Genomic DNA, 13877 nt, shown 5'->3' with positions numbered 1-13877 from the left:
TTAGTCAGGCTGCGAGGCAGGTGCAGTCTGATTTCTGGCCAATAGCAAGGCTGCTTCAAGGGCTGCCATGGCTTCGTTCTGGCGGCGGTCCACCTCCGTCTGCCTTTCGCTCAATTCCGCGCGCTGTCGTTCTATCTCCTGCTGCTGCCGCGCCATAACTTCAGCGGCAGTCTCCTGACTGGCTCTCAGACTAGCCAGCTCTTCCTGCAACGCGCCCAGGGCACTCTTCAGCGTTGCATCTTCCATTTCCTCCTCCTCAAAGTCCAGTTGTGGCTCATCCTCTGCCATGCTTGCAGGAGGAGGAGGAGGTGGCAGGTTTGACGGTGCAGCGGCGGCCGCCTGTCCAGTTTTCCTTCCAGCTTTCGCCATTAGTTTTCTCAACGACGATAAATCAAGCTCTCAATGAAAGCACCAGAATGTTGACCCAAGATTTGGTCAACCGACACGGAGTCAAAATATGCTTGATATGAATGAAAGAGATGAGAAGAATGTAATAACAAAAGTAAATAAGACACAGTAATTTATAGTGGTTTGGCCTCAGAATCTGGTAATGACCTACGTCCACTTAGACTAATATTGATATAAAAGTAAGAAGAGTGATCAAAGAACTAGGGTTCAATGAGTTTTACTGATCTCTGAAGAACAATACAAGTTTACTAGGAGAATTACTATAGTTTTCGGTGATTCCAAAGCCCAGAGAGTCCCCTCCCCTGAGCTTTCTCTTGCTATTTATAGGCTCAAGGGAGATTACAAAAGATTGTTACAGATATTCTTTCCTGAATAGTCGGATACCCAGAAGATTGTATGAGATAAATTCGGGATTCATAAAGATCTTCCCATAAATGTCGCCTTGTACTCAGAACTATCGACCAGACTGGTCGCGGGTAAGACAGGCTTACACTGCTCCTAATGTGTCCTCTGGTCGATACTCTAGCATAACATTTCCAGGTGTCATCCACGTGTCCAGGGATTACTTGCCACGTCACCAATGCTAATTTTATGGATAACAATAACAGATGATCATTTGTAGATTATTCTAAATCTTGAATAGTCATGAACTCTTGTTTGTGCTTATTAGATCTTTTGATTCACTTGTTAAGGTTTCTTATTATAATGAGACTAGTGACTTTTGTTTTGGATATTCAATATCCTGATGGCTGGGAACATGATTTACAATAATGGAATCCATATGCAACGTCCCGAATTCGCTATTAAGGCCGAGTGCCTTGATTACTATGCTAGAAGGGCATAGTCAGATTTATATATGGATTTAATTGAATATATGTGAGATTATGTGAAATATATAAGTTATATTAAGATATGACCATTTATGCATGTTTATGTGTATTAAATATGCATGTGGGCCCGCTTTTGGTGGAAGAGGGCATTTTTGTAAATTTTGACCCGTTTAGGGTATAATTGTAATTATGTGTTATGTGATTGGAACCACATCACTATGTGGATATATATTTGCGATAACTAACTTAAGTCGATCCTTTAGAGCGATTTGGTGAAAAAGTCACAACGATGATTTATACTTGACTCGGGGTGAGCTAATGGGTATTTTGGTAATTTTGTGAAGGTCGGGAATTAGTGGAATATTATTGGAGAAAATAATTGTATTTGGAGGGTTAGTAATTTAATTGGAAATCTAGGGTGTTAATTTTAGGTTTAGTGGGGTTGGTGGCAAATGACCTTGGTACCCTTAAAGGTTGCCTTGGGGGTTAATTGTTGGTGGGGATATTATGATCATTTGACCTATGCATTAGTGCAATGGGCAGCAATCTTAGGGGAAAACACTTGCACGTTTTTTCCCCATTTCCTTGATTCTCTCTTGAAGTACTTTGATGCTCAGGGGACATTTCTAACATCTCGACAACTGGGAATAGTAATCTTAAGAATAGAGTGTAGGGGTGAGGCTTGAGATTTATAGTCAATCCTTAATAAGAGTATGTTTGTGTTGTAACTAGATTATCACAAGGCTCGAGATTAGGATCGTACTTAAGGTCGTATTTTCCATCGCGCGGAACTTGAGGTAAGAAAACTGCACCCTGGTTGTAATCGGGGCTTGAACCCCTGTAATTGGATATGACTGTGGTTATAAATGTGATTATTCAGTAGGAATGCTTGTATATGTTGTATTTGATTGCATGTTGTGCAATATATACGTGATTATATCTATTTTGAAAGCTGGCCTAAGGGTGCCGGGGCCGACAGAAAGCGTGCAGAATGCAGCCTGGCCTAAGCATGCCAAGGGTCAGTTATAAGACCAAAGGACTCGGCCTAAGGGCGCCGGGCCTGAACGTTATACAAATAAACATAAGTGTTGATTGCACTTAACTAACTGTATTGATTGTTGAGACAGGTTTATGTGTTTGATTGAGCAGATTATTACTGCTAAGCTTATTGCTTATTGAACTTATCGATCTAAGTTTACTATTATATATACTGTTGCTCATTTGTATCTATTGATTTAAGTTTTCTTGCCGAGCCTTGGCTCATGGATGCTATGTTGTGCAGGTAAGGGCAAGGGTAAGCTGGACCAGCCATGAGTTGGAGAACTTCAGGGGCGGTGTGTACATATGCAGCCTACTCGATCGCCACGGTCAAGATAGCTTGGGAGGAACTAAGGTTGAACCCTATTTTTCCATTTAGGACGAATAATTTGTATTTTACCTGTTTTTTTAGTCTGTAACCACTTCTTGGGATCCCATGTATAAACTTGATATTTTTAATGAAAAATAATTACTTCGTTGACCAAAATCTTTAATACCTAACCTTGATATAGTCTTTAATTACACATTTAAGTCCAAATAACTCGCTTAGCAAGTTGAGCACTATTTTAAATACACAGTGTAATGCTCTTGGCTAATCAGGGCGTTACACCATACTTTCTTAACAGATCTAGTATTGGTTCCCTTAATGGTTAATTCTGGAATTGAATAGTTATTAAGGTTAAATCTATAATTTGATTATAGATTAATTATTCGCTAGTGAATTAATGGTACTTAAAGAACAAGAGGTAATTAGAAGGGTAAAATAGTCATTTTAACCAACTCTAATTAACGAACCAATAATTGGAGGACAAAACTACATTTATTAATTATATCAATGGACTACAAAGAAAACTCTGTAAATATAATTTTATAAATACTTAGAGTTCAATTCCATATTTATAGTTGAGTAATCATGGAATTAATAAATAAGATTATTAGATTAAAGAGTTTAATTAATAATTTTGTTTATTGGAGTTTCATATTATAAGTACATGGTCCTCAGGTCACCTCTGTCCTACATCGTCAATGGTAAGGATGTCATAAGGAAGATTTGTAGAGAGAATGACTAAATTGCAAATGAATTAATTTTCTGGGGCAATGAAATAATTATGTGATAATTATGGGTAATTAATTAATTATTTAACTATATAATTTTTATTTTGAGAAACTATATGTTAAAATAAATATTAATCATGTTTGGATTAAAATAGAGAGAGATTAATAATTATCTTATCATAAGATATTTATTTATTTAAAATTGATATTTTAAGATAAAATTAATTTTGAATTAACTGATATTTATTTTGGGATAAATATATTATCTTAAATATTAATTAAATAAACAAATGAGAAAATCAGGGAGAGCCACTAAGTGGCGCCACCGAGGGATATTATCTATCCCTAGGATTTGAATTTTTAATTTCAAATTAATTTGTTTATTGAATTATTATTTTTAAATATGATTTAAATTAAATAATTAAAATAATATAATTGATCAATTTTATTTTAAATAAAATAAAGATTAATTAAATTAGTTAATTTTCTTTACAAACCTGAAAGAAGCAATACTTTCTGATTAAGTTTAATAAGTTGTTTTTGACTATCAAACTCTCTCAAAGAAAGAAACGATAGAATTCATAAACCTGAAATTTTAGAAATTTCTATAGTCTCTCTCTTCTCAAACCTTTCTAGATCTCACATGTTGAGTACATATAAAGAGTCTTAATCAACCTTTGAATCCTAAGTGCCCACACCCGTCCTTGTGTGTTTAAGGATTGACTTGGAAGACTAAGGTGTAAGCTTTTAGAAAGGATAGGAAGATCGTTGATTTATACGAAAAGATTCAAGGACACATAGGCTACAAGAGGTAATCTCTATTCCTTTTATATGTTATTTAATATATCTATATATGTAAGATCCTTGCTGGTATTAATAAAATTTTAAAAGATCTTATTCTGCTGCGTATTCTTATTTCTCTAAATTAATACCAACATCCACACACATAGAGTATGATCCGAGCTCAGACGATTAGCTCGAGATTCTGCCCGATGCCGTGTTTGAGATCATCCTATTCGAGTCTCCCCCAGATCCAGTCTTCCAAGAACTAGCCAATCCTCCCTTAGTTAGCCTAGTCCTCATTCAAGATCCGATTATAATAGTCTCATCCTCTAGTCGAAGGGTATGACTTTCTTCTTTTCTTGTTATTTTTCAAGTTTGACTAAGGCTCATCTGACCCGCCCTTTGTTATTTTTGCAGAGAAAAACATGAACGACCTAATGCCTGCCAGCACCAGCTTTGACTCGACCATAAAAAGGCAGAGATTGATAAAGAAGAACGCAACTGGGGTCGGACGTTCTTCTACAAGGGTCCAATCAAAGGGCAAATTGATGCCTTCTTCCCAATCCCGGGCTCAAGAGGAGACTGTGGTCACGGTCCAAGATGTTTTTCCTCTAGCTCTATGAGTTGAACCTCCTATTACTTCGCCAACCTCTATCCCAACTCCTCACGTGGATGTGGGAAAATCTTAGGGTTGGTGCCCTAAAATCACGTGAAAAGATATTTTTTTATTGATTTAAATAAAAGTAAAATTTTATTATATTTGATTATTGAAATTATTATTTGAATAATTTATATATAAATATTGAAAAATTCCATATTCATTTAGGAGCATATGTTTTTGTATGTGTTTGAGAGAATTAAGATCATATATAATGAATAAAATAGTCAGCAGCATATTAAAGTACGAAATCTTTAATGATTGATTGCTAGTACTGTTGGTATTAAAAGTATAAAATAGAAATATGCAGCGGAATGAGTTTTTAAAAATTTATTAATACCAGCCAAGATCATACATATATAGATATACTAAATCACATACAAATAGATTAGAGATTGCCTCTTGAAGCCTATCAAGTATCCATGAATGCTTTTGTATAAATCAATGATCTTCTAATCTAGATTCTCAAAGTTCACACCTTGATCTTCCAAACCAGTCCTCAAACACACAAGGATGTGTGTGGGCACATAGGATTCAAAAGGTTGATTTAAGATTCTCTAGATGTACTCAACACATGAGATCTAGAAATGTTTGATTGAGAGAAGATGTATTGAATAGTTTTTCAAGTTTAGAAAAACTATCGCTTTCTTTTCAGAGTGAGAGTCTGACAGTCTAAACTTTTTAGTTGTTTTAAAACAACTTATTCCTAAAAGTATCACTCTTTCAACTATATAAAGATAATTAACTTAATTAATTCATTTGATTAAAATAAAAATGATCAGTTATAACCTATTCAGTTATTTAATTTAAATCATATTTAAAGAGAATAATCAAATAAACAAATTATTTGAAATTCAAAATTAAAATCCCAAAAATAGGAAATGTTCCTGTGTGGCGCCACTCACTGTGCAATACAGTGAGTGGCGTGAGCCACATTAGGGTTTTACCTAATTTTCTCATTTGTTTATTTAATTAATATTTAAGAAAATATATTTATCCCAAAAAAATTTCAGTTAATTCAAAATTAACTTTGTCTTAAAATATCAGTTTTAAATAAATAAATATAACTCAGGATTTAGACTGATCTACATATGATCATCTATTATGATAAGAATTAAATCTTTATGTCAAACGACAAATTTATAAGGATAATTAATTCTCATCGTTCCTGTCATATATAATCTCTATTATATACAACACCTTTACTAAGATGTCTATCCACATCAGTAATCTAAATCTTAATCACTTGCATCTCGTGTGCTTAGTAAACTGCACTAGTAACTATTCTTTAAAGATTCTAGACTTTAATAATTTACTGACTTTTTTATTCATTATATATGATCTTAATTCTCTCGTACTAATACAAGATCATATTCTTGTTAGGATTAGTTTTGGTATGTTTTTATGGTGTGTTTTAAGATGTAATTTTAGTCTTTTATGTGGTTTTGTGCGATATTATGCGAGTGTTTATTGTGTTTTCAGGATTAAGTGTGGTTATTAAGGAAATAGCTTGAAATTGGAGAAAAACTCTTAATTCTTGAAGAAATAGTGCTAAACGGGCTAAGGAATGGAAACTGGGCAAAACCGGGGGTCAAATTGATGATTTGGTAAAAATTTGGAATTAGAGCTGCAACTCTATGGTGTAGATTCGCAACCCTAAGAGTTACAAAGAAGAAAAATAGATTAAGCTAGAGTTAGTGCTGAGGCGCCATGGAGACGGAGTTGAGTATCTATTAAAATGGGAATTAGAGCAATGTCGCTACATATTCCAGAGAGGAAATCTGGAACGCAAAGCACACCAGAGCCGTGGCTCTATACACCAGCGCCGCGACGCCAACCTATAAGGAAGGAAAATTTAGGGTATTTTTCAAGGGAAATTTTGTCCTTTCACACAAAATTAATTAGGGACTATAAAATAAAAGCTTTCTTAATGATGTTTTTAAGAGAAGATTAACCCTAGGAGATGGATAGAAACACATTGTGGAGGATTGCAAGTGGAATCAAAGAACTTATCATAGTTTTTCTTCTTTTCTACTTTTAATTTCTGTATTTTGGATGCTTTTTAATTCTTCTATGGTTGTTATGAATTTGTCATTGTTGACGGTGAAATCTCGTCAACGAAGTTAGATCGGAAAACTCAAAGGTAAGTCAGGTGATATTCATATACGAACTTAGGATCAATTTTAAGGACAAGTAAAAACGGATCAACAATGGAGTGAAAAATGTCTATTTCTCAATAGCATCTGCCTACAATGAATTCTCCCTTGGTGGAATTTTAGCATCCACACTTGCCCCCCAGTCTAGGAGAGGACCTTTAGGTGCTCTGGTAGACTCTTCTCTTTGATTCTTATAAATAGGTCTCCATGTTAGGCCTATACCGTGGCTCAGCGATTTTCCGACTCGGCTCATAACCTTTCCATGTCGAACTCCGAGAGGGACCGTCTTGCGGTTCGGGTCCAGGAGCTTGAGGGGGAGCTTGTTGAAACCAGGTCGATGCTAGAAAGGGCCTTGGCAAAAATTTCTGTCTCCTTGGAAAAGAAGAAGAGGGAATTTGCCAAGGTCGCGATTTTGTGGGAATGGGTCACCAGCTTAGCGGCCGAACTCCAGGGTGCCGAGCTCAGGGTCCTCAGAGTGCCCCGCAAGGCTAGGCGGCCCTTTGGGACCTATGTTTGGATGCGTGTGTCTATGCATGCGGGACATGGGAAATCGCGCGAGGCTGCACCCCGTGCGATCACTTGGAGGTAGGATGCGATGTCTCGTGTAGACACGACGCACGTAGGAGGCTAGCCATGATCCTCGCGTAGTGAGGGTGGCTCTCTTGGATGGAATTCACAAAGGAAGAAGTTCAACATTCACAGCTCCGGTGCCCACGACATCTCTCAGCGTCAAGACAAGTAGGGCCTCGCTATGGGAGGGCCTCATGCACCTATCCTCTCGTGACGCGTAGCTTGGCCTCTTAGCCTATCACGGCCACACTTCACGGCTCATAAGGTTATGCTTCCCTTGGGACAATCTCCCGATTTTGCAAGACTTACAGGTCTGAGCTCGATAATGTGACTAAGCGACCCTTAGTCTTGTATTCTAACCATGTACTGGAGAGATTTTTTTTTTTTCTCTTTATGGTGGATTTTTGGTATCCCCACTTGCCCCCCAGTCTGTAGGGAGGCCTTAAGGCTTTCTTGTATACTCCCTTTTTTTTTGGGTATTTATCATGCTCGAGGTCCTTTGGAACCCACGCGAAAAAGGGTTCGATAGGTCTCTCTTTGGTGCACCTTTACCGTATCTATAAGGATATATTGACCCCTTGGGTTCTAGTTATCCTTTTATATATTGTTGCGCGCGTTTATTATTTCTTGCGAGAAGCGTCCTCTCGTCATTAGGCATAGTACTATTTTTGCAAGCGTCTTCTTTGAGACCCTTTTCGGAAGTGTCTACTTTGAGACCCTTTTTGATAGCGACTACTTTGGAGACCCTTTTTTGTGGCGTCTACTTTTGAGACCCTTTTTGCAAGCGTCTACTTTTGAGACCCTTTTTACAAGCGTCTACTTTGGAGACCCTTTTTGGTGGCGTCTACTTTTGAGACCCTTTTTGCAAGCGTCTACTTTTGAGACCCTTTTTACAAGCGTCTACTTTGGAGACCCTTTTTGCAGGCATCTACTTTTGAAACCTCTTTTGCAAGCGTCTACTTTTGAGACCCTTTTTGCAATTTTTGAGGTGACCTCCCCCCGAGTCGGGACTTTCATGGCTAGAGGGTCTTCGTTCAATCTCAAACTCGTTCAGCAACCCCTCTAGCGTGACGCCCCCTTCTATATGGAATCCCCAGATATGTAAGTAGTAGGGCAACTGGAGGAAGGTTCGCTTTCTTCCACATAGAAGTTCTTATGGCCCTCTTCCACACGTATGTACTTCTGTGCTCTTTCGAAGAAGTCATCCAAATTCGTAACTTCTCTTTTGAGCATGCTCCCCCACAACTCACTTCCTGGACGAAGTCCGGCTGTAATAGCCATCTTGTGCTCCGTTTTGGTTAAACCTCCCACCTTTGTTGCTTCTATACTAAACCTATGGATGTAGTCCTTCAGACTTTCATTCTCGCCTTGTTTTACGTTAGCGAGGCTGGTAGTTGGCATGACATAATCACACGCTGCATGGTGTTGCTGAAGAAATTCATCAGAGAATTGTTGCCATGAGTCAATTGTCCCTGGCCTTAACCTCTTGAACCACTTGTACGCCACTCCTTTAAGCGTAACGACGAAGCAATGACACTTTGCCCTGTTGTTGACCCCTCTTAACCTCATCAAGTTATTGAAGGAGTCTAAATGATATTTTGGGTCAGTAGTATCCTCGTACGGAGTCCTGCGAGGCTCTCTGAAGCCAGTGGGCATTCGCTCAGCCTGAATCTCCCTTGTGAAGGGTGAATCACGGTCGAATTCTTCGTCATCCATGTGCCCCCCAAGTGCAGTGGTGATCTTGCCTCGAGGGCTTCGCATTTTGGTGTCTAGTCCCGTCCCCTTTTTGCTTAAGGAGTTTTGCGGGTTCTCGGGCTGATCCCTTGCTTGGTTGTGTCCCTTGGGGGAACCGCAGGGGGTACGTCTCTTACTTCTGACCTCTCTCCATGGAACTCTTTTCTTAGGCCAGGGGGTGCTTCTTTTGAGGGGACTTCGGCCTCGTTCTTACGACCATCACCTTCCCTCCGCCTTTGCTCCTGGGGACATTTCGTTGGCCTAGGTCCCCCCTGGTACTTTGTCTGGGGGGTTTTACTGGTGGAAAGTTGGGTTCCCCCATCGTCTACGGGGACAGTGCTTTCCCCTTTTTCATGCTCCTTCCCTTTACGCTTAGGGAGGGGTATGCTTGACTTCCTTTGCAGTAGGTCGTTTAAAACCTCCTGCATGTTCTCTATCATGGTTTCCAGCCTTCGAGTCTTTTTATGCAACTCATGAATCTTGTCCTTGTAGAAGCGCGTCCTCGAGCTGGAACTTACTGAACGTACCCTGGGACCCTTGCCTAGCCAGTGCGTCGAGGGACCGAGGTCCTGGTGGCCTGAGCGTGGGGTCAACCGGGGTCGGTTAAGTGGATACACTAGTGGCTCTGAATGACCTCCGTCGGGCTGGATAGCTAGGGACGATGCTTCCCTCTCCTTCCCTGGGGGAGGAGGTTCTTTCGGTCCACCTCCATGCTCGGGCGGAGGGGGCTCTTTCTTGGAAGCCCTCCGCTCTACTTCGTCTCGGCGAACCTCAACCTCTTGTATTTGCCGTAGGCGTTTTGAACGTCTTAGCATCTTTCTTTGTTGGAAGTGATGGAAGAACACTGTCTTGATGCTTATTCTTCCTATAGACGGCGCCAAACTATTGACGGTGAAATCTCATCAACGAAGTTAGATCGGAAAACTCAAAGGAAAGTCAAGTGATATTCATATAAGAACTTAGGATCAATTTTAAGGACAAGTAAAAACGGATCAACAATGGAGTGAAAAATGTCTATTTCTCAATAGCATCTGCCTACAATGAATTCTCCCTTGGTGGAATTTTAGCATCCACAGTCATGAACTAAAATCTTTTTCTAGGGTGTTAATTGTAACGCCCTGGTTATTCCAAGACCGTTACTGTGAACTTTAAATAGTGCTTAACTCGCTAAACGAGTCATTAGGTTATAAACGTGCATCTAGGTGTTATTAATAGGCTAAGGTGAAAAATATCGATAAAAACGAATGGATATATTTTATTTAAAACATAAAAATGTACATGGGCCCATAAAAGCGTTTACAAGTTATTTACAATCCAAAATGGTCATTACAGTGTAAAAATTACAACTCGCCGACCTAAGCGGAAAAATATAGGGTTAACCCCTAGTTCCTCTGAGAAACACCTTGGCCGTGGTGGTCAAGCAGCCGCATATGTACACATCACCACCTAAGCTCTTCACTCAAGGCTGGGTGAGCTTTTCTTTCCCTTTACCTGCACCACATAGAACCCGTGAGCCAAAGCCCAGCAAGAAAACTTATTAATGCATATATGTAATATCAGGATTCTGGTAATCATGTTAGGGCTTGTAGCCCTAATCAAATAAGTGACTATGGAGTCACGAACTTGAACCAGATAAGTGACTATGGAGTCACGAACTTAAACTAGATAAGTGACTATGGAGTCACACACTGTGCAGGTGGCTAATAAGTCCACCTCTAAGGATTTGTTTCCTGTATAGATGACTAATAAGTCCATCTCTAAGGTTTTTCTCCTTAAATAGATGGCTATTGAGTCCATCTCTGGGGATCCGCTCCCAAGCCATGTGACGTGTCGACCACCTTAGCCTTTTGGCTCTGGCTCTAAGTAACTAGCCTTTAGACTAGACAAGCGCTCTTGTTTTCATTGAACTTAAGGTCGGTCAAGCATTTCATACTTACGATGACAATGCTTATGTCGATTAGATATAATCTTTTCTGCTTGCGTTAAACACGCTAATACCATTCTTGACTGATAAGTCAATTCCATACGACCAGTGCTCAGTACCACTACCGAACTTGGCTAATAAGTCACAGCTTTACAGTCAATACTGACACCATTGCCGGTTCTGACTAGTAAGTTAGTACCATTCACATGTAAGCAAGACTGCTAAGCATTTAATATGAAATCAATGTCCACATATAGAGCACTCAATATGCCTTATCAATAATCCTGCATGTCACATATTGAGTGCAGTTTTCTTACCTCTGGTTCGAGCGTGAAATAATAAAACAATGACCCTTTGAGAACGATCAACCCTTTGGCGCTTAGCGGTCACCTAGTTACAAACATAAATGATGTCTCAATAAGTTTGAATTCCAAAACTTAATCCCGAGACCAATCCCATGCTCTTAGGACCTCCAATTTCACCAAACAGGGTGGTTGAATCGTCCCCCGAGCCCTCGAGCCAAAACCCCAAAAATTACCCAAAACCATGGCCTGGAAAAACAAGGCAGCGCTACAGCGCTGCCTTCCAGGTGCTACAGACAGAGCCGCCACCCCTTGACCAGCGCTGTAGCGCTCAATACTGGGCACTATAGCGCAAGAACTAGAGTTTCCAAACTTTGAGTTTTTCTCTTCGTGTTCTCCGAGTTTCAAACCTCAAAAACTAACTCCAAACCTCAATCAAACCCACAAATGAACCCAAAAACCAGTCCTACATGTCTTAGACATCAAAACCTAAGCTTTGAATCATTAAAAACCACCTCAAATAGCCACTTTTATAATCAAAACTCTAAGCTCAAAAACTAACTCAGAACATAGCAAAAACCATAAAATTCATGGCTGAATCCTTACCTTAAACTCAGGTTTGCATCCCCTTCAATGGCTGAACTAAAGTCCTAAGCTCCAACCTTGATTTCCTAGCTTTAATCCTCAAATTGAGCTTCAAAATTCAAAGGGAAGAAAATAGGAGAATGATGATCGTGAGAGAGGAAGGAAAATGGCTCTGTTTTTGCTGCTTTGTTCTCTATTCCACAACCTTCTAATTTAAATATAACATAAGGTCAAAAGACCAAAATGCCCCAAGCCTAATTATTTCCTTAATAGCCACCAAGGGAAAAATCGTCATTTTCCATCTGTCCCGTTAATTATAACTAACGTCCTCCAATTCCCGTTATTCCCAATATTCTCAAATAATAATAAAATCATATCCCATTACCCTTTAATTCCTGGTAATGTACTAAGCATCAAATTACCCCGAGACTCACCCCGAGCTCGGTAAATAACCCCGTTATGACTAAACCGCTAACTTACATTCTAAGATCGTCTCATGCCGAAAGGCTCGAACATATCCACATAATAATGTGGCCTCATCCATAATTCACCAACATGCATGAAAATAAACAAATATGCCCTCAATGGGCAAAATTACCAAAATACCATTAAAATGAATTGTGGACCCACATGCATGCATGCATGCTCATATAATAATATAATTCACATAATTGCATAATAAATCAATTATGGCTCTCTTGGCCTCCTAATCTAATCATTAAACCTCATTAGGGATTTCAGGGCATTATAACTATCCCCTCCTTACAAGAAATTTTGTCCTCAAAATTTACCTGAACAGCTCGGGATACTGACTCTACATATATGACTCCAACTCCCAGGCCGCTTCCTTGACCTTGCTGTTCCTCCATAATACCTTAACCAAAGGTATAGTTTTATTCTTGATGACCTTGTCCTTTATGTCAAGTATCTGGACTGGCTGTTCCTCATAGGAGAAATCTGCCTCAAGCTCCAGATCCTTGTAACTCAACACATGAGTCACATCAGATACATACCTCTGAAGAGCTGAGATATGAAACACGTTATGCATGGGTAAAAATGCCGGTGGTAAGGCCAAGTTGTAGGCCACCTGACCAATCCTCTCCAGGATCTCAAATGGACCTACAAATCTAGGGCTTAGCTTGCCCTTCTTCCCAAACCTTCTCACCCCTTTCCATGGTGATACTCTAAGGAAGACGTAGTCTCCCACTTGGAACTCCACGTTCCTGCATTTGGGATCTGCATAACTTTTCTGTCTACTTTGAGAAGCGAGCATCCGAGCTCTAATCTTCTCAATGGCCTCACTGGTCCTCTGAACTGCCTCATGACCCAAGTATCTCCTTTCCCTTGTCTCATCCCAATGAATGGGAGATCTGCATTTCCTACCATACAACATCTCATAAGGTGCCACCCCAATGGTAGACTGATAACTGTTGTTGTAGGAAAACTCTATCAAAGGTAGATACTTACTCCAGAATCCACCAAAGTCCAGCACACATTCTCAAAGCATGTCCTCTAATATCCGGATCATCCTCTAAGATTGTCCATCTGTCTGAGGATGATAAGCAGTACTAAACTTTAACGGTGTTCCCATGGCCTTCTATAAACTCCCCCAGAACTTGGAAGTGAAAGTGAGGTCCCGATCTTAAACGATCGACCTCGGTGCTCCATGGAGGCCCACAATTTCTCTCACATAGAGATCTGCGTACTGGTCAACTGTATATGTAGTCCTCATTGGTAGAAAGTGAGCTGACTTGGTGTAGCAATCCACAATAACCCATATTGAATCATGTTGACCAATAGTCCTGGGTAATCCCACCACGAAATCCATCGTGA

Source organism: Humulus lupulus, chromosome 5 (assembly GCF_963169125.1).
Source record: "Humulus lupulus chromosome 5, drHumLupu1.1, whole genome shotgun sequence".
In the NCBI taxonomy this organism is placed as follows: domain Eukaryota; kingdom Viridiplantae; phylum Streptophyta; class Magnoliopsida; order Rosales; family Cannabaceae; genus Humulus; species Humulus lupulus.
Note: the sequence above shows the minus strand (reverse complement) of the source record.